The sequence below is a fragment of the Lynx canadensis genome, chromosome C2, assembly GCF_007474595.2.
Source record: "Lynx canadensis isolate LIC74 chromosome C2, mLynCan4.pri.v2, whole genome shotgun sequence".
Lineage (NCBI taxonomy): Eukaryota > Metazoa > Chordata > Mammalia > Carnivora > Felidae > Lynx > Lynx canadensis.
In genome coordinates this window covers 64,755,686-64,781,814 of record NC_044311.2, presented here as the reverse complement: position 1 = coordinate 64,781,814, position 26,129 = coordinate 64,755,686, and the positions used below count along the sequence as shown (strand labels likewise).

The 26,129-nt window shown below is 40.4% G+C and overlaps 1 long non-coding RNA gene across 1 annotated transcript in view; it reads right to left on the bottom strand.

The window, feature by feature from the left end:
* Positions 1–2,409: 2,409 nt before the first annotated feature.
* The window catches only part of LOC116738308, a 66,322-nt gene continuing 42,602 nt past the window's right edge, over positions 2,410–26,129 (bottom strand). Inside the window, exons 7-11 of the long non-coding RNA XR_004344084.1 lie at positions 22,774–22,954; positions 10,297–10,440; positions 5,467–5,543; positions 4,904–5,386; positions 2,410–2,433 (exon numbers count right to left, since the gene is read on the bottom strand). This is a non-coding gene — a long non-coding RNA (uncharacterized LOC116738308). The remainder of the gene's footprint in view (positions 2,434–4,903; positions 5,387–5,466; positions 5,544–10,296; positions 10,441–22,773; positions 22,955–26,129) is intronic.

Here is a 26,129-nt window from a genome sequence, read left to right as displayed (position 1 = left end):
TGGAAAAGAGGTTGGTGAAGAGCCAAAGGAAAAAAAAAAAAAAGAAAAAAAAGAAAAGTAGGGACGCCTGGGTGGCTCAGTTGCTTAAGCATCTGACTTTGGCTTAGGTCTTGATTTCATGGTTCATGGGTTCGAGCCCGGCGTTGAGCTCTGTGCTGACAGCTCAGAGTCTGGAACCTGCTTCAGATCCTGTGTCTCCCTTTCTCTCTGCCCCTCCCCCACACTGCTCTGTCTCTGTCTCTCTCTCTTTCTCTCAAAAATAAACAAATAGACATTAAAAAAAAGTGAAAAACCTGAGCTTTGAGCACCTGCACAGAGACAGCCAGAACCCTCTCTGCAATTGGTGTTAAATGTCTGAACACAAGGGAGCAGTTGTTCCCACACCACTACTGCATGATCCTGAGAAAAGGATCAACAGATAGTGCAGGACTGGCATTATGGGAAAGGAAACAAAACTGCCCAAAAGACAGAGAGAATTCCCTGAGATTCGTGAAGGTCTTTCACATTTTGTCAGTGAGGAAGGCTGGAGACCTCACTGAAGAAACATCCTGTGTGTTTTACTATGAATACACACACACACACACACACACACACACACCACACACACAGCTTATTCTGCAGTGCATTGGCATCGTCTCAATTAATAAAACTTCCTCGGGTTCCAATTTTAAGACAATATTGTTAGAACACACGGCGGATCCAGGAATGTTTGACAATTTTAGTCAAGATTCCGCACTCAAAGTAGGCAGACTAGCCACACAACACTGCCCCCGTGGCACTGTGCCTGCGGCAGTCCTGCACTGGAGAGGACTGCCCGTGCTTGGGGCGCTGCACCCTCTGCCCTCTGCCCCCCCCCCCCCGTCAGCTGGCAAACCCGGAAACATTCATGCAGCACACAGACAAGACTACAAAATGACTTTTCTCCTGCTGTTTGGGATGAGGGGAAACGAATCCTTCTGGTTGTTTACGACAACAGTTTGAGTAGCATTTAGAAATATAAACACATAGTTCAAGAGAGAATAAAGAAGATTTGAATTAAGATGATAAACTTAGTTATTGGTAATTGTATATATTTTGTATATTACCAATACATATATCAGGAGTGTTCTCTGGATTCAGAAAGGCTTTTTAAAGTCACCATGCTAATGTAAAATCTAGAACTAAAATGCTTCCAGAAGAGCACACAGAGCAAATTTTTGCAGCCTTGAAAAAGTTTTCTTAAACATAACACCATAATCCATAAAAAAGCAATAGATTGGATTTCATCAAAATGAAAACAGCTCATCAAAAGACACTTTAAAAAAATCAAAAGGCAAGCCACAGACTGAGAGAAAATATTTAAGTATGTATGTCTGATAGAATATATAAAGAACTTATACAATCCAACAATAAAAATAAACTCAATTTTTAAAATGGGCAACTGCTTCACAAAGGAGATGTATGGATGGCCAAACTGGCCATGGAAATACAGTCAATATCATCAGTCATCAAGAACATGTGAATAAAAACCACAAATGATATATCATTTTACACCCATTAGAATAACTAAATTAAAAAATTTTTTTTCAATGTTTATTTATTTTTGAGAGAGAGACACACATAGAGTGAGAGCAGGGGGAGAGGCAGAGAGAGAGGGAGACGCAAAGTCCAAAGCAGGCCTCAGGCTCTGAGCTGTCAGCACAGAGCCCCATGCAGGGGTCGAACTCACAAACCATGCGATCATGACCTGAGCTGAGTCGGACGTTTTAAAAACGACTGCGCCACCCAGGCGCCACTAGAGTGGCTAAATTTTAAAAGACTGCCTTTATCGAGTTGTTGGTAAGGATGTAGAGAAACCGGGAATCTCATACGTGCTGGTAGGTATGTAACATGGAGCAACCACTTAATACAGTCCACAATTACAAAACTAAGCTACACTACTCTATAACCTAGTAATTCTCTTCCTAGGATTTACCTAAGAGAAATTAAAACAAAAAGATCTGTAAAAGAATATTTAAAACAGATTTATCATAATAGCCTAAAACTGAAAAGAGCCCAGGTGTCCATGAACAGTAGAAGGCTTAATAAGTGTGATATATCCAATGAAAGGAATACCACTCAGCCAAAAAAAAAGTGATGACTCCTTATACATGCAACATAAAACCATTATACTGAGTCAGAGAAGCCTTACTCCAAAGAGTACATACTATACAATTCTATTTATATAAAGTTCTAGAACAGGCAAAACTATTTTATGATAAAAAAATTTCATTGCAGGGGCGCCTGGGTGGCGCAGTCGGTTAAGTGTCCACTTCAGCCAGGTCACGATCTCGCGGTCCGTGGGTTCGAGCCCCGCGTCGGGCTCTGGGCTGATGGCTCAGAGCCTGGAGCCTGTTTTCCGATTCTGGGTCTCCCTCTCTCTCTGCCCCTCCCCCGTTCATGCTCTGTCTCTCTCTGTCCCAAAAATAAATAAACGTTGAAAAAAAAATTAAAAAAAAAAAATTAAAAAAAAAAATTTCATTGCAGTCGTTGCATATGGTGAATGAAAGTGGGGATTAAGTGGGAAGAGGGGACATTCTGGCTTGGTGGGAATGTTCTACATCTTGGTAAAGAGTTTGAGTTATATTTGCCTGAATTCATCAAAAGTACACTTAAGTTTAGTGCATGTCACTGTATATAAATTTTATCCTAAAATCTGTGGACAAATACTGAGCTCTAGTCAGTGAGATGCACGTTGAAGTGTTTAGGAGTAAAGTATACTGATGTCTGTGACTGACTTTGGAATGCATTAAAAATATGATGAATTGGTGGGCAAATAAAGGAATAGATATGTCATATGTGATGAAGCAAATTAGCAAAATGCTACTTGCAGAATTTAGGTGTCGGGTACTGGGAAACGGTTGCCCATTGTATAGTTTTTTTTTCACTTTTTCTGTATATTGGAAATTTTTCATTAAAACATGTTGAGAAAAAATTAAGTTAAGGGTGCCTGGGTGGCTCAGTAGGTTGAGCATCCAACTCTTGATTTCGGCGGAGGTCATGATCCCAGGGTTATGGGATTGAGCCCTGCTCAGGCTCTGCACTGAGCATGGAGTCAGCTTGGGATTCTCTCTCTGTCTCTCTCTTTCTCTCTCACTCTCTCTTTCCTTCTCTGTCCCTCACTCCCTCTCTCTCTAAAATTAAAAAAAAAATTAACTTAAATATACACCTACCCTATGACCCAGAAGCTCCACTCCTAGGTACTTGCCCGAATTAAATGAAGGAATATGTTCACACAGAAATTTATCCGAGAATATTTATAGCAGCATTGTTCCTAATAGTTCTAAACTTGAACAACCCAGGTGTCCATCAACAGGAGTATGGGGGTGTGAATTGTGGTGTATGCATACACTAGAGTGCTACTCAGAAATAGAAAGGAATGAACCACTAATACATACAATAAGATGGCCGAATCCCAAAACTGTATGTTGAGCCAAAGAAGTAAGAGACTAAACTTGGAAACAGGCAATCAGAACAGGGATTGCCTATGAGGGATGGGAATTGATGGGAAGGCACATGGGACCACTCTCTGGAGTGAAGGAATATTTTATATCATGATTGGGATGATAGATATTCAGATGTGCACCTTGATCAAAGCCGACTGAATTGTACATTTAAGATCTGTGTGGGGCATCTGGGTGGCTCAGTCAGTTAGGCATCAAACTCTTGATTTTGGATCAGGTCATGATCTCATGGTCATGAGATCAAGCCCTGAATCTGGCTCTGCCCTAACAGGGAAAGCCTGCTTGGGATTCTCTCTCTCCCTCTCTCTGCCTTTTCCCTGCTGGTGCACGTGCTCTCTCTCTCAAAATAAATAAATAAAAACGTTAAAAAAAAAAAATCTATGCATTCCTGTATATAAGGTTTACCTAAGGTGGGTGGGGGGAAAGCTAGGGAGGAAAGTTCCCAGATGTAGGCTGAATTGTCTTCCTCTGTGTGACTACAGATGACAATTTAGAGGCAATAGAGAACTCTGAATAGGAGGGGGCAAAGGTGACAGATTCCATGTTGGTAATCCAACTCTGAATAATGGGATGAGTCTATTCCTCGAGACATCCCAAGATAGGAAAAAAAGACACTCAATATTCAAGGTGTTGTAAGATGAGACAAAATAGTAATATCTTAGTTTGTGGACAATATAGATCCAACCTCAACTTTAACTGTACAGGATTATAGCCACACTGGTACATTTTCCCTTTTGTCTTAGGAAATGTACAGAGTAAGTTCCCATAGGGAAACTAGATGTCAGAACTGATGGATTGAAATCATTGCCCTTTAACTCCCCCCAGGCCCTCTCTCGGAGTCTATTTCATACATAAGGCGAAGAAGGTGGGCTAGCTGCTTTGTTTCCTAGCCTTCAGCAGGTTGGAAGCAGCAAATTAAAAATGGGGAGGAGACAGTGAAATAGCCAGGGGCTGTCACTCAGACAGCAAGTGACAGCTCACAGCAGGCAGAAAGGATGAAGCGAAGAAGAAATATAAAAAGCCAACCTAAATGCTCAAGCACACAACAGTAAGCGAGGGACCCCTGCAGCTCAATTTATTTAAATAACTCCTCAGTGCACTGCAGTGTTTTACAGATCAGTCTAAAGTCTTTCTTAATGTCCTAAAAGAAGAATCAAGAATGTGATGGCATCATTATACAGTTTCTAAGAAGTCAAAGAATTGCTGTATTTTCTTAATTTTTTGATGCAATGTAAGTAGAATAATAAACATTTTTGGTTAGAGAGATGAACTCTACTTATTAAAAAATGCTTCTGTAAAATACTTATTCCCTGACAATAATGAATAATACGCTTCTTACTTCTTAAGATTAGTGGAGGCTAACCCATCAACATCATACGTTAGGTGGCAATATCTTGAAAAAGAAAAATAATAACACTTACCTCTGTTACCAAAGCTGAGGTCTTGAACTTTCTATCTTTCCAGACTTCTGAATCAGTGAAATGTCATCCCTATTTCATAAGGGCTTTATATTGAGACACGTCTTGGAATTCCTTTCTTCTGAATGTCAATCATTACATCAGATCAGGCCTTGAAAACTTTATAGCGGTTTTGTGAAAAGGCGATCCATTTTGTGTGTTTTTTCACTGAGCAGTGTAATGGAGCCAGCTCCTACTGAGTCGCGAGAGCCCATTGTAGCATCTCTTCCCAAGACTGAGTTCAGAGATTTCACATTGTCAGCTTGAAAACGGCCACGGTGGGAGTATTTGTACCATGAAATCAACAAACACTATCAATCAGTGTTATTTTCTTTTCTTTTCAGAGAGCCGGTTGCTAAACATTTATCAGCACGCCACTGGTTATATCAGATGCTTTAGATACATTGGATGGTCTTAGATTCAATTGCCACCACCTATGGTTCTTTCCTAAATAAGAAATGTAAATTATTACAGCTGGTCAGTCCTGAGCACAATTGGCAAGGTTAGAAAGCTTATTTGTTACTTACATTTTATTGGTATCCGGACAATCCAGTTTAATTATTAAATTACTTAAGCAATGGTGACAAAACAGATGGGAAATAAGCTAAGTAAAAAAGAAAATAAAGTTTATAGGGTCAGTACTGTTATAAAATATGATCCTAATAATACTTACGTCAAGAAATCCTATCATTTGTCAGATCCTGAGAGGTCTTGGAAGAAACAGACAAGTAACTGAAGCAAATATTAGGCCTCACGCTTCCTATTTAGAATAGAAGTGGATCACAAGCCTCTACAGAGACAGTTGTTTTTATCAGGGAGGGTATAAGCCCTTCTATTATCTGGATATTTGATGCTCTTGAGACAGGCAAGTTCATTTAAAGCACTCACTCTACCAATGAGTAACATTTGTGATTGTAGGGAATTCCTAAATGTCATTGCTTATGTAAATCCAACCTGATGACTCTTATAACCTATTTGGGATTTGAGCTTTGACATGTGCTCACCTGTAGGCACTTATGTATTTTTGGCTAGGTTTTACTGCTTTGTAAAAACCATGAACAATTGACTAGGGCCAGAGCTGTCGTTACAGGCAAAAAAAAAAAAAATGTTCAAATAGCTTTTTCCATTCCTCTTTAAAGCTAGGAAAGGACTATTTATATGCTTTCAAAGAGATAGATTGGCTATTCACCCCAGTCTCATATTTGATCCTGAAAAGCAACAGAGACTTTAGGATGACAAATATCTGTTTTTCTAATAGATTCTGGTACTTACTGCAGTCAGTTCATTAAATTCTCTGAATAATTCCATCCAAAAATTTGAATTCACAAATGTTTATTTAGTGCCTAATATAAGCAAAGCACTCTGCTGGTCGTTACAGAAATATAAAAGGATGGCCAAGATATGGTTCCTGCCTTCAAGGACTTTAATACATAGTGAAGAATACACATTTAGCGTGTTATAATTAATTGTTTTTTTTTTTTTTTTTTTTTTTTTTTAAATTTTGAGCCCGGGTGGCTCAGTCGGTTAAGTGTCTGACTCTTGATTGTGGCCCAGGTCATGATCTCAGTTTGTGAGTTTGAGCCCTGCATTGGGCTCTGTGCTGACAGTGCAGAGCCTGTTGGGAGTCTCTCTCTCCCCTCTCTCTGCCCCTCCTCTACTTCCTCTCTTTCTCAAAAATAAAAATAAACTTAAAAAAATTTTTTTAAATACCATAAAATATTCAACTCTGAAGATAAGAACAGACTCCTTCATGTTTAGAAAAATTTGAGAAAGTATGTCTACCTTCTACTTCTTAGGGCATGTCGACTTCTTAAAGGCAGGAGTTTCTCTATCACGGTTTCAGCTGTGTCCAGTGAAGATTTATCAAGAGTTTTGTTCAATGAATCTTGTCCCTTTGTGTTATTTTTATAAACATCTATGATCACTGAGTCTAAAAATTAATAACTAAAGATCCCTGGGTAGGAAGATGTCAAATAACCAATTTATCTCCTGATGGTCTATGCTATTAAGTTTCCCAAAGTATTGCTTATACTGTTTTTCATTTTTCAATTTTAGTAGGACACTTGAATTTCATCTGAAGAAAAAAAAAAGAATCAAAATGACTTGTCATCATGTACAAAATAGCAATTCTACTTATAAAGTTCTAATCCCATTACTTAAATGTTCTTTGTTAAAATAACGTTATGCTTCCCAGGTATTAATAAATATTGAAAAAAATAAATATTGAAATATATACAGGAAGGAGGAAATCTGCATTTCATATAAGTGTTTTCATAATTTGCCAACTTCCTTAAGTTGGAATTTTATCAGAAAAAATAGAGAAAAAGGAAAAAACTGAAGCCAAAAAAAAAAGGGCATATTGAAATCAAGAAAAAAATTGGGTGAATCCCAAAAATGCTACTTGTAAATTTGCCAAAACATTTTAAAATCTCATATGAGATTTCATTCCCCCTTCCATGTGATTTATTTAACTCTAGCCCAACAAATGTGGCTGTGAACACAGGCACTAAATCTTTAATGCCAAAGTTGGCCAGAAGGCAAAAGGCATACTCCATTCTTGGGACTTTGCCGCTGTACTGCCCACCCTCAACACAAACCTCTACCTTCTCACTCCCACCTCCCTCCCCACTCACCTCCCCCCCTGGCAAGCCAAAACAGATTCCTTGGAGGTAAGCCATACTAGGCCAGGGCTAGTGTTCCTTAAGAACCTGCAGTACAGGGGCGCCTGGGTGGCCCAGTCGGTTAAGTGTCCAACTCTTGGTTTCAGCTCAGGTCATGATCTAGTCTTTCGAGAGTTCAAGCCTCACAGTGTCTGCGCTGACAGTACAGAGCCTGCTTAGGATTCTCTCTCTCCCACTCTCTCTCTGCCCCCCACCCCCCACTTGCTCCGACTCTCTTGAAATGAATAAACTTAAAGAAATTAAAAAAAAAAAAAAAAGAACTTTCAGTACAGTGAGCCAGTCACTTCATCAATCTGGGCCTCAGTTTCCTCATTTGTAAAAGGTGAAAATAGCTGGCCTTCCTGACTGTTTTTCTGAGGCTCAATGATCTTGATGTATGAGGAAAAGAAACATGAAAACCCTTTGCAAATGTGGTTACTGTTTATTTCAGATTATCTAATTTCCAAGTACATTAAAGAAAGTTTAGGTTTATGAAACCACATTATTGCAGGGCCGTTTCCTTTCGCTATATAGGGAAGTTCCAAAATTTCCCATGTTTCACCCATTAATTACGTTAGTTCATTAAGGACAACGTTGAGTGGGTTAGTGGTTAGGTTATGGGTCTAGGCATAATACTTCCTGCATTCTTATCTGACTTGGCCATTGTTTTGTTATTGCCTCAGGGAAAATCTTAATGCCGTAATTTGCTGTAAAAACAAATACATATCAGGGATATTTACTTTGAAAAAGGGTTATAAGACTTTGAATGGATTCATATGAGAGGGCTTTCTACGTGAATCTTGTTCTTTGGAGCCAAATTATATTGTATAATTCAAAATCAATAAGAAAGGAACTAATTTTAATTGAGTTTTACCTTGTCTTAAGCACTGTGCTTACATTCTCATTCAATCTTTACAAGCTGTAAGGTTTTTAACATTACGGCCATTCTTACAGATAAGGAAGCGGAGTCTCCGTAATTTACCCAAACACCATCAACTACAGGACATAGGGCTGGGATTAAAAAAACTCTCTTCTCTTTAATGTGAAATCTCTACTCCTCTTACTAAACCTCTGCTCATCACAGTATGGTCTGTGGAGAAGCAGCAAGGGAATCTCTTGGGTCTAGTTAGAAATGCGGAAACTCAGGCTTCTCCCCTCTGCTTCCTAAATCACAGTCTGTGATCTAGTTAAGAGTCCCACATTAAAGTTTGAAAATATTTCGCTAGACCACCTGGCCTCTCAAACAGACTGCTGACATAATTGCTCCTCTTCACAGCTGACCTGGTTTCTGGATGAGCCCCCAACACCCACACGCACCCCCCCACGCCCCCACACCAGCTCAAGCTCCAGGCAAAATTCTCTTTATATAAGGCACTGGTTTATTCCGGCATTATAACCTCCCAGTATTGTTTCATAATGAATGTGTGTATGATCTTTTTCTGTGCCACAGTATGCACTCTATGACAGCCGGCTTCGTCTTGGCCATCTTTGTACCCTGTGAACCTGTGACTTAAACTGGGGTTGATCAAATGAATGATTTAGCAGCGCTTCTTAAGTGTCTCAATACTTTTTTCCCTTTGTTATCTCTTCCCCAAACGTAGCTGCCAGGCCTGACACTCCTCACTGTGAAAGGCGCAACTACCATCAGTTGGAAGAGCGGCTAGTAAATCGTGCAGGCTGGATCCTAATCTATCCCCAGAGAAAGGCTACCGTGTGCAGAATCTCAGTGCCAGGAAGCTTCCCCTGTCTTTGCCACCAGGAAACCTCATGACGCTTGGCAAGTCTCTTCGATTTCCTGAATTTTCATTTTCCATCAAAGGCAGATGAAGTTTGAGTTCTAAAGTACGGGAATTTTTCACCTATTACAGTCTGCTCTTTGCGTTTCCATCACCTCCAAGCCTTCCAACCCCAAACCTTCTCTTTATCCAGAGCCCGAAACCGAAAGAGGGGGAAAAACAAGGAAGAAGGTAGGTATGTCTCACAACTGATCTTAAGCCAGAAAAGAAGAGACCTGAGGTAAAGTCATTCACGCTGATGAACTTTTGGAGCTTTTCTTAAACATGGCCATTCCCTGTGCTGGCAGCTCAGGGGTACTACTTCTTGGGTATACTGCTTTGTGTTTGGTACCTAGATGTCCTCTGCAAAAGACACTAGATTGGCCAGTTGGGCGGCAAACTGTGTGCAGTTCTGGAAAAGTAGAGAAAGAGCATGAGTATACCCTCGGCACTCTACAGCAATACTTTACTACGACCTTGTCTCAGTGACACAGTTGTGAGGTGTCTCAGATCTTTGTTATTAATAACGGTTATACGACGTTGAACTTTGCAAATGATTTACTTTCTCTCTCTTTTTAAAGTGTTGGAGTGAATTCAAGTATCCCGACCACGGTCACTATTTTTCATCACTCAGTGCCTTTTTTTAAATGTTTATTTGGAGGGAGGTAGAGCACGAGTGGGGAGGGACAGAGGGAGAGAGAGAGGGAGAATCCCAAAGCAGGCTCCACACTCAGTGTGGAGCCAAGCATGGGACTCGTTCCCAGGAACCGTGAGCACATGACCCCAGGCGAAACCGAGGGTCAGATGCCCAACCGACAGAGCCACCTGGGCATCTGTCACCTTGTGCTTTTTTGAGTGAGAGAAGGAAATGAAGTTATAGAGAGTTCTAAAGGAATATCACATAACCAAGACCTTATCTTACCTCTGCCACAGCTGTGAAATCCAGATATGGCCAAAGGGTTGTGCGATTCAGATGCATGTGAACATCATTTCTCTCATGGTGCTCTTGGGAATGTTGACATCGTAGTTTTGCTGACAGAGAGTTTCCTTGTGAGGTTTTCATGGCCTGTTGAAGAAACTAACATGTTTGGAACACAATTCAAGGCTAAACAAAGAGAATGGTTGGTATTTATTTAAAATGCTTTCCATTAGTAAGAGAAGATTTGATAGTTGTGGTTTCTCTCACTACCCTTAGAACAGAGACTTTTAAATTATTTTGACTGTGACCTACAGTGAGAATACACTGCCTAAAGTAACCATGGAGTATGTGTATTATATTTAGAGAGGTTTATGTATAATTACATATATACAGATGTCATGATTTATATGAGTGTATATATAAATAAAATTTTAGTTTCACAAAACTATGCTTACTTTTAGTGTGTTAATAATATTTTTTATTCTATCTCAGTAACTAAAAAAGACTAAATGCAATCCACTAAATTGATTTCATGACCATTAATGGATTGCAGCTCAGAGTTTAAAGATATTGCTTCAGAAGCATCCTCATTTTACTGCCACGAACAGTTTCTTACTGCCAATTACTGAAATGATCAATCTAGTGTCCTCTTTCACAGATATAAGTTAGAGTTCTGGCCAACAGATCATGACAGCTGCCTTAGTATTAGATGACTGGTTTGACCATGATAAAATAAAACACTCTTTCCCATTTAATGGAACTCAGTTAATTCTATAAAACATGTGGTCAAGCTGCTGTTGTTAAGGCATTCATGGATATATTGTCCTATTTTATCCCAAATTTATAAAACACTATGCTGTTGTGTTGATCAAGTCAGTAGAAAAGAAACATCATCAAGATAGCATTATAACATCTCGGTGTACATTCTTTCTTAAAAAAAGTTTATTTATTTTTTTGAGAGAGGGAGCGTACGCAGGAGAGAAAGAGAAGAGAGAGAGAGAGAGAGAATCCCAAACTGACTCCATGCCATCATTCCAGAGCCTGACGTGGGGCTTGATTCCATGAACTATGGGATCATGACTTGAGACGAAACCAAGAGTTGGATACCTAACCAACTGAGCCACCCAGGTGCCCCAGGTATGCATTCTTATTAATAAGGCAGTAGCTGGAATATTAGTGTTGGTTTTCTCTATGATATGTAAAAGTCAATATAAAATATAGCGTATAGTTCTCTTCAAATTTTTCCCATCTATTTTTGCTTCAATGGGATTCAAAATTAGAGGCTAACAATTTTATTTTTATTTTTATTTTTTAAATTTATTTATTTTTGGGAGACAGAGGGAGACAGTGAGTGGGGGAGGGGCAGAGAGAGAGAGCGAGAGAGAGAGAGAGAAAGAGAGAGAGAGAGACAGAATCCGAAGCAGGCTCCAGGCTCTGAGCTATTAGCACAGAGCCCTATGCCGGTCTTGAACCCATGAACCATGAGATCATGACCCGAGCTGAAGTCGGACGCTCAACTGACTGAGCCACCCAGGTGCCCCTAACATTTTTATTTTTTAACTTTTAAAAGTTTCAGATTATATACCATGAAGACAGGTTTATATGTGCAAAATGTTTTTTATTCTTCTGAAACGTTTCTATACTGAAAAAAACTTTTCCGCATTTTTGTCATTGGGATTAATTAACTATTGTTCTCAGGGTGATTTTCTTAAATAAAAGCAAACATAAAAGAAATGTTTCTTTGCTTTTATTTCAAATGTGTTTTTTTCTGGCCATTCCCTTAGAAGCCAGTGTTGAAATATAGACTCTAGTGCCATATGCCAATTCTGACAAGTAGAGTTCAGGGAACAACCACCGCAGAATATTAGACAGACCCTGGGATAACTTCCTACAATTCCAACAAAGAGCTGTCTAAAAGTAGCTAGGCTGTTACTTTTAGAAACTGGATTTTGTGATTTTTAAACATCAAGCTGATTTTTGCCCTTGGAGAAAAGCGGAATGCAGGAATGTAACCCAGCACACCTGCTTAAGCAGGAACATTTTATTTTTAATTTTTTGAAAAGGTTGTTTATTGTTTAGTAATCTCTACACCCTACATGGGGCTTGAACTCACAACCCCGAGATCAAGAGTCGCACACTCTACCGAGTGAGCCAGCCAGGTGCCCCAAGCAGGAACAATTTAACGTTCTGTTTTGGAATGTAAACTGGGTGTACTGGTAAGACTCTACCCTGTATAATTTGAGATATTTTTTTTAAACCGATATCCAAATGTAGATAGACTCTTCTAAGAATGAGGATGGGGGCAGGTGGCTCAGCAGCAGTGGAGAGTGGGAGAGAGAGAGAGAGAGAGAGATTGAGAGGGTGTGAGCCACGTATGGTACAGAGCATGGGTAGTAGTAAGAGGGTCACAGTGTGTGGACGCTCTTCCTCTGGTCATAAACCATCTAGGCAGTAATGTGATGGCAGGATGGGGAGGCTAGCATGGAAGTTCTAGTTAGACTTGGTCAGGAAAATATGGGGCAGTTCTCCGGGAAATTTTCAAGTAATGCAGAGACCTTTTGATGGGGCCTCATTTCTGGACATTTTGGAAGAAAAAGGTGAAACCAGGTACATATAGATGATGTAGATTGTATATTATATAGATTAAACAAGCATGGACACATTCCTTTTATAATGTCACAAAATATTTGCATAGGTAATTATCTTAATCACATTAGAATAGTGATATCAAGTGATATGAAGACAGACCTTTGCCTTTCCCAGCATAGACCAAAGATTCACTAGCTAGATGCGAACTCATTGAGGAAGAAACAAGCTCACCTTCTATTTTCATATGGTTTAGCAAAGTAAGTCATTCTTTTTTGCTTGCCATCTTAGAGTGCCTATTTCTGGTGGTCTCCAGAGTGATTATTCCGTAGCTTCTTAAAGAAAGTATAGAGCTGGGTGACTGGATAGAACCTAAGGGTGAACTGTTGAATATTTTGTAAGGCGGAGAAAAGGTTTCCACCATCTGTTTTTCTCCTGTGTAAGCCTGATCCTAGAAAGTCTGGGAAACTCCAAGTCACCTTGGTTTCCCGCACTCTCCATTAACAAGCCACTTCGTAGTGGGGCCAGTCAATGGAGACAAAGCATAGCAACATGATAAAGAACAATGGAGACTTGCAACTTACTTTTAAGCAACTTGGCCACAAACATTAAAATAAGCAAAAAATATATTCCATATATATATATGGGTATTACATATGTATATATGGATATGTATATTTACGTATCCGTATATACAGAGACAGCGCACGCAGCATGTTCAAGATTGGTAAATCTAAATTTAAAATTGTTATATTAGTTTTTCAACTTTTCTGCAAATTTGAAAATTTTCAAAATAAAAAGTGCGTGTGTTGGAGGAGGAAAAGTAACAGAGAGGATAATCAGCACAGATGCTACATTTAATGAGGTTATTACCTTTAAATTATACAGTATTATGCTATATTATGTTATACAGAACCTAGCTTAGGGCTTTGAATTTAGGAGGGATTCACTTATTTTTTGAATAGCATAGATTAAACTGCTTGTAAGAACATGCTAAGAAAACCTCCCAAGGGTCCAGTCCCTTCTCCGGCGTCTTGGGGCTGTGTGACTCCAGTATCCACCGTCTCACCCTTGAATGGAGGCCGAGGGTGAGGAAGACATATTACCTTCCTCTACGTTGGTTGAGCGGTGAGCTGCATGAACCAGCAGCATCTCCAGCCCTGGGACCTTTGGGTAGGGTGCAGACTATCACTCTAGCCCCAGACCCACTAAGGCAGAATCTGATTCATATGCACCTTAGTTGTGTCCCTGTTAGAATAAAAATGGGCTAAAGCCATTTACCCGTGTTAAATGTCTCCATGCCTGCTTCTGAATCAATGATAGATATATAGCAAAAAAAGATTTCTGAGGACCTTAGTCTTTTTCTTTGCCAATGCTTAACAGAGAAATGTTTTTTTCTAAATAACTATAGTAGCTTATTTTTTCAAAACTTTTTTTAATTGTGGGTGATAGTGATTTTCCACATGTGAGCTAAGCATCACCCACAATTCCTCTGATCATGGTGACCAGAACATTTTTGGATTATAGGTCATATAAACTGAAGGTTTCGTTAGCCCTGGAAAATAAATTCTAAAATAGAACACGATACCAATTGGGATGCTTTAGTTTAAAAATATGAACTGTTCTGTGGGTTGTAAAAGTTTGCTAAAAGGTCTTCTTGGACATTTATAATTCTCTTCCCAGTAGCCCTTTAACTAGAGACAATTTAAAAGTAGTTTGCTGAGAGTTCAAGAGTTTAGAAATGTTTTTTTTCCCCCTTTTATATTCTGCAGTCTGCGCTACCATAGCTGAGGAAAAGGAGAGGAAAGGGGGCCTTCTATCTCTGCAGTCTCGAGTGAGGGTTGAAACTTAGGGCCTCTGGTGATGCTTTAGGAAAAAGATCAGAGATGCAGATGTATCTGTGACTTGGAGATTTTAGTGAGGTCCCTTGTTACGATGAATATGGTGGACCTTCTGGATAAATATGTCCAGTGTAATTATTAAGCTTTAAAAAATGCCAAAAGAAAAGGAAAGGAAAAAAAAAAAACCCTCACATTTGGAGCTCTGCATCTGGAAGCCTTTTTCTCCCTTAGGAAATATTTGTGGCTCTTTGTTCCTGTCATGGAGGAAAATGTGCTTGTAAATTTCACCCAAGAGAAAGCATATCTTTGCATCCACCACATCAGGAAGGAATAGATACAATCCCACAAACATATGCCAAAATCTCCAGAAATTTGACCAAAGCCTGGGGGAGGGGGCTTGGGGGATGTGGGAGGGGTTGAATCATGCAAGAAAAGCAGCCCAGCCCGGCAGAAATTTGCCAGCTGAGGATGTTGTCTGTGCCAACCTTGGCCTCAAAGAAAACACTCCACCCTCTTAAAACTGCTAAGATGGCAAGGAAGGCAGTGCCTTCTCTGGCCATCAGACCTCCCTGGACAAATGGATGCCTCCAAGAGCGGCCAAAGCAACTTCCTCCTACATGTTAGACATACATCTATATGCACAGAGGTCAGTCTTGTGTGTCAGTAGTTGCTTGCAGTGTGAAAGGAGCCAGGGAAATCACCCCAAAGTTTCTCTGACTGCCTATCTGGGTGCCTAAAATTCAACCAGTATTGTTCCTTGCCCTTTTAGTCAGGATATATGCTCACCCCTAAAATTTCCTTGTGATGTTAAGTAACCCCAGGGTAGGGGGTGCATCTCAGAGTTTCATCCAAGACTCTTTTGTATTAAAACCTGAGGTCTTGTTCCTAGCACCGGGACCCTAAGGCAACGATTCAAATGAGACAGGGTGATTCCTTTGTTCCTGCTGCCCACGCTTCCTTATTCCTACTTCTTACGGGGGTGTGAACTGATTTTACACAACACAAAGTAATTTGCTCTCCAGGTGAGGCGGAAGAGAAGAACTGATGGTTTATTTTCCCCATTGTTTGCTTCCTGACGGTGAGGATGGGCTCACCTGGAATTCCTTAGAGGCTGCCCCACCATGCCTGGAATCCAAGACTGTCAAAGTGGTTTCCCCCATTTGGGGGGCAAACCCACTCCTTGTATGGGGACCTCTGGATATCAACTGTTGCCTTATTAGTTAGGGACAGAGTAGCACCTGGAGTTTGAGAGCGAGCCAGTCACTCTGCATATTTTTAAATGCCCTCCCCTTACAACCCATACAGTTTAGAACACTTTATATTGAAATGCTTCCTGAGGGAAACCCTGTACTGTAACCAGAAGTCTCAAGGGAAGCATTTATTGCATTAGTCTTAAAAAAAAAAAAAAAACACTCTTATGATGAATTAATCTGTTACCTTGAATATTTAATTCCTACCATACATAATTTAACCATCCCTTCCAAACAATTTGTTTTCATTACAAGGCTTAATGACCATCTCCTCTTGCCAGAATCACACTAGCCCTTAAGAGGAAATGTTTAGCATCCCCCCAGTAATACTAAACAGAGCTCAGCAGTTAGAGGTGAATTGGGGAAACTTTGCTTTGTTGGTTTGGGTAGCTCAGATGTGGGGTCGGGGCCTGTGCACGTGAGACAGGTGCACACACACACACCTTCTGGAATCTTAGGCTGGGAAGTCTGAGTGGCATGATTCCTACTTCCGGCTCCTATCTCAGTTTGTAGGCCTCCTGACATCAGGTTTCTGCAGTGTGCCAAGCACGAGCTCTCTCCTACATCAAGCCGGGAATGGCAGTGGAACATTCGAAAAGCATCTAGGACTCTTGAGACAATCTCCCCTCTAGATAGTGTCTTTGGCCCCTTTTGCCTCCTTCAAGCTTCTCTTCCTGTCTCCTGGGACTTCTTCTTCCCTCCTGAGGTACCTCCCCTGGCCTGCACCGGGTGCTCCCCCAGCCCTGCTACCGCCACTGTGGGACACATCCCATAGTCTTTAGAGACCACTCTCCTTGCCTCAACCTCCTGGCCCTTCCCTTTTCTCCAGCCTTGCCTCCAGCTCAACTTCTGTCCTGGTTCTTCCTTGCAAGCAATATTATACTAACTAATATTTTGTGTACTTGCAGTTTATAAAATACAGATAATTATGTGAGCACAAACAATGCTGTCAGGATGGTATAATTATCCCCATTTGAACATAAAAACAAATGTAAGCTCTGAGGGTCAGGCTCATTCAGGCTGAAGAATAACTGATGGGTTCATGCTGTTCCACTCTACGTGTTAGGCAGCTACCTCCATCAACAGGGCAAGCTCTGTGACTGCCCGGGCCGTGGCGTCTTCTTTAGATCAGTCTACTGGACTTCCCGGGTCTGCCAAAGCCCCCAAGGGTGACATGAGAAAGCTTCTTTCTTGGGTTCCATTATCTCAAGTACATTTATCCATGTATTATATATATATATATATATCTATATATATATATATATATATATCAGATGTTATCTCACCTTTTGTTATCATCACGTGACAGCCTTATGCCTGCTAGAAATAGCCCAGTATCTCCTCAATCATTTTTAGGTGGTTGTATTCATTAGAAAGGTAGTGTCTGAGCCAAAGTGAGTGTTTGAATTGGGTGGGTGAACCGGCAGCCTGGGTTCCCACTTTGAACAAGGTCTCACTTTGGGCTCCTTGGTAGGCACGAGGGCAAAAGAGTCTCCTCGATGCAGATGCCTGGGAGGGAGATGTGGAGAAGCACGGGGAAGGACCTCTTTCCAGTCTGAGCATGGAGGGAAGGGCGGGGAGCAGATTTTGAGGACCTTGATTTCTCAAGTGATTTCCTGAGACTCATGACACAAGCAATGTCGGGGCGGGTCCCAACTGGGAAGATGTAAAGGAGAGCCGTGGAGAAAGGCATCTTGTAATTTTGATGGAAAGAGCCAGACTTCTTGCAGTGTTAGGGAAAAATCTGTTGTAAGATGGCCAACAGGACTGATAAGGGAATTCCAGTCCTGTCAGAAGACTCCCCTTCCGGGATTTCCTTCCTATTCTGCTTGCCACAGGCATCAAATTACTACCAATTAGGGATGCCAAAGTAACAGACTATAAATTGTCCCCTCTGTTGATGCTCTGGGCTCAGATCTCTGGAGAATGATCTCCTCTGGGCCTACCCGTGTAAAATAAATGTCCTACCCTCCTTCCTTCCACTTGGTTCTTCTGCCAGGGTGATCCAGACCAGTTTTCTGTAACAGCAGAGGGAAGCTTAAAGGAAGCCCAGCCCATGTGAGCCTTTGAGGGAGACAGTAGGAGGGGGCGTGAAAGCATCTCTCCTCTAGGGGAGCAATGGAGGCCTGAGAAGGAAACCTGGGAAAGTCATCCCAGACTCCCACAAAAATAACTTGGGGCCTCCTTCAGTGGGGAAAGATCTAGGTCTTGCAACTATACAGGAAGAGGCTATCAATGGTTATATGGTAATAGGGACATCTATTACCATGATTAGCCAGCTCTTGGGTTGCTGAGGTGCAAATATTGAAGAATATCAACATAGATTCAGGCTAACCTTCCCCTTTTTCTTTTTTTTCTTTTTCTTTTTCTCTTTCTCATTCCCTTTCCCTTTTCTCTCTCTCTCTTTCTTTTTTCAAGTTTATTTACTTACTTTTGAGACAAGAGAGATTGTGCAACAACGGGAGGGGCAGAGAAAGAGCGTGAGAGAGAATTCCAAGCAGGCTCTGAGCTGTCAGCGCTGAGCCTGATGTGGGGCCTGAACCCACCAACCATAAGATCATGACCTGAGCCGAAGTTAGATGCTTAACCGACCAACCACCCAGGTGCTCCCTTCCTATTTTTCATAAACAGTATAGCAAACTGCACATTCCCAATTACTGTTTTTGAAAAAAAAAAAAAAAAAGTATTTATTTGTCCACATAATGCAGCAGTTATGGGCAAATGTTCTTGAGGATGACTGCCCACTGGGAACGCCAGTTTCTTAGCACAGGCCCATGATGGAGCTGTGTGTGGGCCAGCCCAACCTCTCTGGCCCCTGGCCTTGTAACCTCTGACAAACTCCCCTGTGGAACAGAGGCACGTAGGCAGGAGGCGGTGCTTGGATCCTCCTGTGGAGAATGAGACAAAGAAAACGAGGGGAAAGTTAATTTTCTGCGAGTGTATTTCCTCATTCTCTTTCTCCATGGAGGCTGTGTGTCCATCGGGAGATAAGGCTGTGCGAACAAGCAGAAGCAGCTGAGCTCAGCCAACTGGATTGAAATCTTCACTCTTAACCAGGGGAATGGTGGGCAAGTCTCTTAAACCCTGTGGAGGACTGGCTGATGGGTAGACAGATGGCTGTAACTGTGGAAAGTCAGGACCACATCCCAGTTAAGAACCTCTGTGTTCAGACCGTCAGGTGTGAATCCCAGCTAAACTACTAGTGGGACTTGGGGCCAAGTGTTCAACCTCTGTGGAGCCTCGGCTTCCTCACCTGCAAATGGAGGAGTGGGCGACTAACTCGTAGGGTTGCCGTGAGAATGAAATGAGGAAAACAGATACAAGACCATTGTTCCTCTCACATTTCATGCACTCAGGAAATATCACTTATTACGGTGGATGTTTTCGATGCACTTGTGTTTATACCTGAGCTGACACTATTTTTTAATGGGTATTATCTTCATTTTGTTACAAGCTGTTTTTCTTTTTGAGGAGCCATTCTTACCTTTCACTGATCTAAGACCCCACCCCTAAACTCATTTTTGGCTTAGGGGGTCCCTGTTTTGTGTTCTTTGTGTGAGGGACTTCTATTACAGTATTTACCATAGGGCATTTTGCTGGTGTTTATCTCCTTCAGGAAATCTGGATTGCTTGAGGGCAGAGGCTTTGTTCCCAGAACCCAGCCTTAGTTGGCTTTCACCAAATACTTGTTAGATAAGTATAGAAGAGAATAGATATCCTTATCTAAAAGGAATTTTGATGAACCTGGAAATGGAAGCTTCAAAAAATCTATCCTACCGTATGTATCAGAATATAAGTGGCCCAGCCTGAAGCTGACCTGTGGGCCAAAACAAAGAGGATCTGGTCATGTTTTCTACCTGCAGCAGGAGTGGCTGACTCTGAGGGCTGTCCTTTCAACCGGTGGGTTGACCTGGAAGGAGCTCCCCCAGTCTCAGTATAGAAAGAACAAGGGGGTAGCCCTTGGAACTGCTTTATAGAAAATGAAGAACTTTAACTGAGAACTGTCACTACGTGAAGAATTGAACTTGCCTTCTCCCTCTGCAATCAATTTTACTTCTAGATGCTCTCCCCAGACCATCCCCTCTGCTGTTTCCATAACCCTGGAATTCAATTCCTTCTCATTTCTTGTCTGAATTACTGAGTCACCAGGCTTATTGGTGTCTGTCAGGCCTCCCATTCTCCATAGTGCTTCTGAGGTGAGCAGTCTATAGAACAGATCTGTCTCCATTCCCTGTCTCTCCCTCACCTGTCATTGTTCAGGGTCTGTTTGCTCCCCCCACTGCTCCCTGGATAAAGGCTGAATCCCTACTCGGCTCCCTAACTCTTTCAGGGTGGGTCCCTGCTTTCTGTCCATCTCCTCCTTCTCCAGCCCTTCCTCCCACTTCCCTCTTCCTTTTATCTCCAGACATATTAGCTACAGGATGTTCTAGAGCAGTCCCTTCTCTCAAGTCCATGTTTTCATGTCCTCTAGAAAGTAACCCTTGTCTCCTAGGATAGTTTACCCACCCCATCAATTGTTAGATACAAGGAGGTACCCAGATCTTTCCTCCACTGTGGCAATAACCATATTGGATTATAATGAGCTAATTGCTGAATTCATTCATCTAACTTCCATTTATTTCATCTCCTTTTCAATGCCATTATAGTGTGCTTACCAGCCATCTTTGAGATACATGTTAGAGATACATGTACCCATAAATAGCCAGGAAAAAAATCCTGCTTTCATGGAATTTGCATTCTAGTGGAAGAAATGAATGATAGATATATGAACAATTTATTTTCCAATAAAAATTTGATACAAATCTTTGAAGGAAATAAATAGGGTGAAATGATGATTAGCTAGTGTTGGGGGTATGTGAGTGGGAAATCAGGGAAGCCTTCTCTGAGGAAGGTGATATTAGAATCGAGTCCAGAAGCACAATGAGAGGAAAGCTATACACAGAACTGGAGATGGAAGATGAGTTCCCGAGAAAGGACTGAGTTTGGCGTGCTGGAGGAAGGAGAGAGAGCCACTCTCCCAGGAGCATGGCATGAGCCCCCAGTAGACAGTGAGCTCTTGAGACTCCAAGAGGAATCTCATACCTTACCATGATCATAGGCTCTAGACATACCCAGTGTGATAATAAGTATTTGAATGAGTAAATATGATTTTGAAATTGGCTTTTCTTTGGTTTCCCACACCAAAAAGCTGAAAAGGTCTTCCATTTTTCTAGAGCTTTGATGTGATGATTTGACGTATCAATACATTGTGAAATGATCACCACAAGGTTACTTAACACATCTGTCACCTACATTATCTTTTTTTTTTCTTTTTTGTCATGGGAACATATAAGATCTACCCACTTAGCAAAATTTTGAGTATACAATACAATATTGTTAACTATAGTCACATACTGTACATTAGATCCTCAGAACTTATTCATCTTAAATTGAAAGTTTGTACCTGTGACCAACCTCTCCCATTTCCCCCCAACGTTCAGTCACTAGCAACTACCATTCTACTGTGTTTCTTTGAGTTTGACTTAAAAAAAAAAAATTCCATATATAAGAGATCTATGGTGATGTCACCGTATTAGAGCAGTTCAGGAGAAATTCTCATTGAGAATCAAGGAGAAAAAGGTTCTTTTTGAGGAACAAGTTTGAAAACTCTTCCAGAAGGATGCTCAGTAGGGGAAAATTCTTTAAAATAACAATCACAGAAGTGGAGGAGAGGTTGGTTTATCTTAGAAAAGTTTTTCTTTAGAAGGAGAGGGTACTTCAGGGAATAAAAACATTGGCTGCCAAGGAAATTAAGGAGTAAGCAAGCCACAAACATTCAAGACCCTGTCAAGCTGGGGTGGGAGTAGGAAGTTCCTGTGAATCTCTATATAGTAGTGAATGATGATGCAAAATTCATATCTAACATGGAAAGTTCACAAGGATTTTGATTAATTAGAAGACAACTTTAAAAGGATGTGATTAATGCTGGAAAAAAGAGCGAAAAAAAGGATGTGGTTAAGAGATAACAGAGTCATTTTTTTTTAATTCACATATTTCACAATGCTTTATTTCTTTGTTTGTTTAAGGTGTTTCGGGGCCAAGGGCTTTCCTCACTATTTCCAAGGAAATTTTTTGCTTGTTTGTTCCTGTTATTTTAGCAGTGCATCTATTTATATTGATAAGAAGAACTACCTAACAGCCAGGTGAATAAAATGCATTTTAACCCCAGGGTGATTTTTATCCCGTGTTATGCAGTACTAGACCTGATAGATTTTAGAGAGGATAGGTAGCAATCTCTCCAAAATGAAAATCAGGGGCGCCCGGGTGGCTCAGTCAGAAGATTAAAAAAAAATTAAAAAAAAAAAAAAAATCAACACAGAATAGAGTCCAGAAAAGAAACACAAACAACTCCCAAGAATGAAACTGATATGGCTAACTCGATGGCTTAATCATGTGCTTTTTAAAAAGATCAGATTTATCTTTATTCACAACAAATTCATTAAAATAAATTTATCCAACACCGAGATTATGAAATGTTTCTTTATATGGAGTATATAGCCTCCTTGGAGCATGAGTGCAACAGGAGTCCCAGCTTGAGTCTATGAAACTTTAGACTTTGGAGGGGAGGGAGAATGAGTTCAGCGTGTCGGTGTCACTTAGATTTAACCCCAGGCCTAAGCCCCACTGGAAATGTATCTGAGATGCATAGAGAGAGTGGGGTTATCAGAGAGAAAAACCCTGAGGAGCTTATTTTAAAACATGACACTAGGGTGGGAACAAAACTGGGGGCTGCACAATGGCAAGAGAGGAATGAATATTCTTACCTACTTCCCAACACAACACTGAAGCTTTAAGGACTTTGTTGTCACCGCTGCAGCAAAAGGCAGTGGGGACCCACAGACATGGCAGCAGGCACAGGTTGCCCAGTGGGTGATGGCGCAGCAGGGAGTGCAGACAGCAAAAGCAGACCCTCTGGGAGCACATGAGGTATACGTACAGGGGCATCTAGAAGTATTTGAGAGACACAGGCAATTGAGGTCCCGCAGAAGGTAACCGTGGAAAGTGGGTTAGGGGCAAATAAAACTTTGGGTTCTTATTAATTTGACTCCATTAGAACCCTCAGGCTGTGGAAGCCTGGGAAAACATGAATTAAATAAAATCCTGAGTTCTGTGTGGGGCAGAAATAAGGAATAATTGAAGTGAAATTAAAGAACAATATGACTTGTGCAGTGTTCTTCGTATCAAAAGTGGGTAGTTGGATGGAAAAATACATTGAGACCACAGTCCTGTGGTCCATGCAAGTAATGCATGCTTTTATATGTTTTGACTGAATAAAAAGCAAATTCAAGATGTTACTTGGTGACCTACCATCTCCAAAAAAAACTTGTAAAGTAAATTAATTATGGAATTTATAGTTGCAAGTGCATTTTCCCCAGTTCTTCTGGTTTCATGTTTTTTACTCACAAATCTTGTTAACTTCTAATATACTTGTGATGTGGATTCCTTCTTAATGTAGAACCCATTTTAATATTCTTGTTTTTGGCAAGATTTTACACAAACATGTTACTTCCAGAAAGTGATTTAGAAAGAAATGTTAATAGAAACACCTTTATAGTATTCATAGGTGTTGAGTCTTTAAAAATACGTGGGATCGGATTTAAAAATTTTTATCATTTCTAAAATTAGCACATTAAAAAACTCTTATCCTGTGTAGTAAATATGCACCATGGAATTGCACAGTAGATAAAAGAGAGATGAATACTAATTTACAATTTTAGTGTTTATTGATTTTTTGAATTACAAAAATAGCATTCTCGTTGTAAAACATGTAGAAAAAGTGAAAACACATTAGTAAAAAAATAAACCCAAACCATAATCCCAACCTGTTAAAGGCAACCAGGTTAATATGGGGTGTTCCTTTTTTCTATTCTTTATGTGTATTATATATATCATATCTAAAACAGGATCATATTGTATATAGCTTTTATATAATAGCTGATATACTTCAGCAACTATGTTTTCTTGCCTCTTATTTCTCTAGTAATTTAAACTATAATTACACCTTTTCTATACTAATAATCTTTATGTATTTAAAGCCATTTGAAATATTTTCTCTCTGCTTATCAAGCTTAAGAATATAACTATTAATTATCATATGCGTAAAATGAGAAGTCTTTCAAGCTTTTACTGTCTTCTGTCCTCTCCCCACCTCACAGTTTTGATTGATGTACTCTGGAATTTAGATGTAAATATTTATTGTTATTTTACATTATTAACTATTCTTTGGAGATTGATTTTTGAAATTTGTTTTGTCTTCTAACCATACTAATCACAGTTTTCAAGATGTGATCTAGGCTTAATTGGTTTCCTTTGCTCCCTATCATCTGCTTTTATCACGTCATCCTCATTCTTGAGGTCTTTCTTTTGATCCCTCCCCAGGTTGGCTGGATTGTATCCCTAAACTGCAAGTACAATATTTTCTGAGCACTGGCTAATGGGAGAATATTGGTCTTTCTTATAAATGAAAGTACATTGTTCTTTTCCTCCCCAGCTTGGAAGCTCATCTTCATTTACTGCTGCTATTTGGTTCTCTGGAGAAGGTGGATGGTTTTCTTCCCTTGGGGCAGTAGCTCTCAACCTCCGCTGCACATTCAAATCACGGAGAGGGAGATTTTTTAATGTCAGTGCCGAGGTTCCATCCCAGAATAATTAAATCAGAATGTCTAAGGATGGTGCCCATACACTAGTATTGTTTAAAGGCTCACCCAATGAATGATGGCTGGGGTTGAGAAACACTGCTTAAGACTTAAGTTGTTTTTTTCTTGCCTGGATGCTTGTAGGTTTTTTCCTTCTCCTTAATTCTTGAAATATTCGATAGGATATGTCTAGGTACCTGTGTCTCTTCATTACTGCCTGGTAAACTTTAATTCTATAAACTCAGCAATTTCCCCCTGTTAGTTCTTTGTATATTGCTTCCCTCCTATCCATTCTGTTTCTCTTTCTTGGATTCTTAGGACATGTTGATGGTATTTCCTGGATCTCTCTCTCCCTTATATTTCTCTTATTTTCCCTCATCATTTGTCACTTATCAGTTTGTTTCAAAGTCATCAGTACTGGTTCTGGGTCTTTTGGAGTCAGAGACGCCTTTGAGAACTTTATTAAAGTTAGATTCTATTCTCCCTCAAAATGGCCACATCATAAAGTTGCATATCATTTCACAGACCAACTCTTCTGATCTCTGTGATCCCTACATGAAAGCTCATGTCCCCATGATAGACTCCTGGTCTAAATGAAGTTCCATTGCTCACTCTTCAAAGAGCAGGGGAGAGAGAGAGGCTCAGAAATCGAGTAGCTGTTCCCGCACACATATGAGTCCACTTGGAAGGGGGTACTGCCACTGCCCTCGGTTTGGTTGATGAAAACTTATTAAGTTCCAAGGTTTTCATGTGTTCTGACAAGATGTCTACCATTATTTCCAGTCACTTGTTCTTGCCCTGCAGGAGTAATCAACTGTATGATAGCTAGCAGAAATCCACACGGATTTTCTAGTAAGTACCCCTCTCCCATCTTCTAGGTTTTTACTTAGAAATTAAAATACAATGGATGGGTCAAGAAAGGGACCATCACTCTCTTTAACACAAGTGCACAATCCCGGTCTCTCCGATCCTGCTAAGTCGCTAAGAGATTAGCTCTCCTGCTCTCACCGTTTTCACTCCTAGATGTTGCTGCTCCATTATGTTTAGGTTTCTAATACAAACAGGAGAGAAATCTAAGAAAGATGATTTGCTTTCCATTCTGGATGAACGACATTTGTCTTCTGCTTGGATTCTCATAAGAATCTTTATTTTACCTTGAAATGAACACTTTCACTAGGATGCATCTAAATATCTTTTCATTATGATCTTTTTTCCTCGTATCTAGGAAGCTATGTTGATCTGCAGATTAAATTTTACCTTTAGCTCACAAACATTTTCTTTGTTTGTGGTTTTAAATATTGCTCGTCTTACATTGGTTTAGATCGTTTCACCAAAACTGCCATATTCCACACAGTGGACCCTCATTGTTAGTGTCCATGTCTGTTATCTCTGTAGATGCACATTTGTCTTGTCTGCTTTCCCTCTCTCATTGGCCCTGAAAATTCATCAAGCCTGTCAGCTGCTATTCTGATACAGTTTTCTAC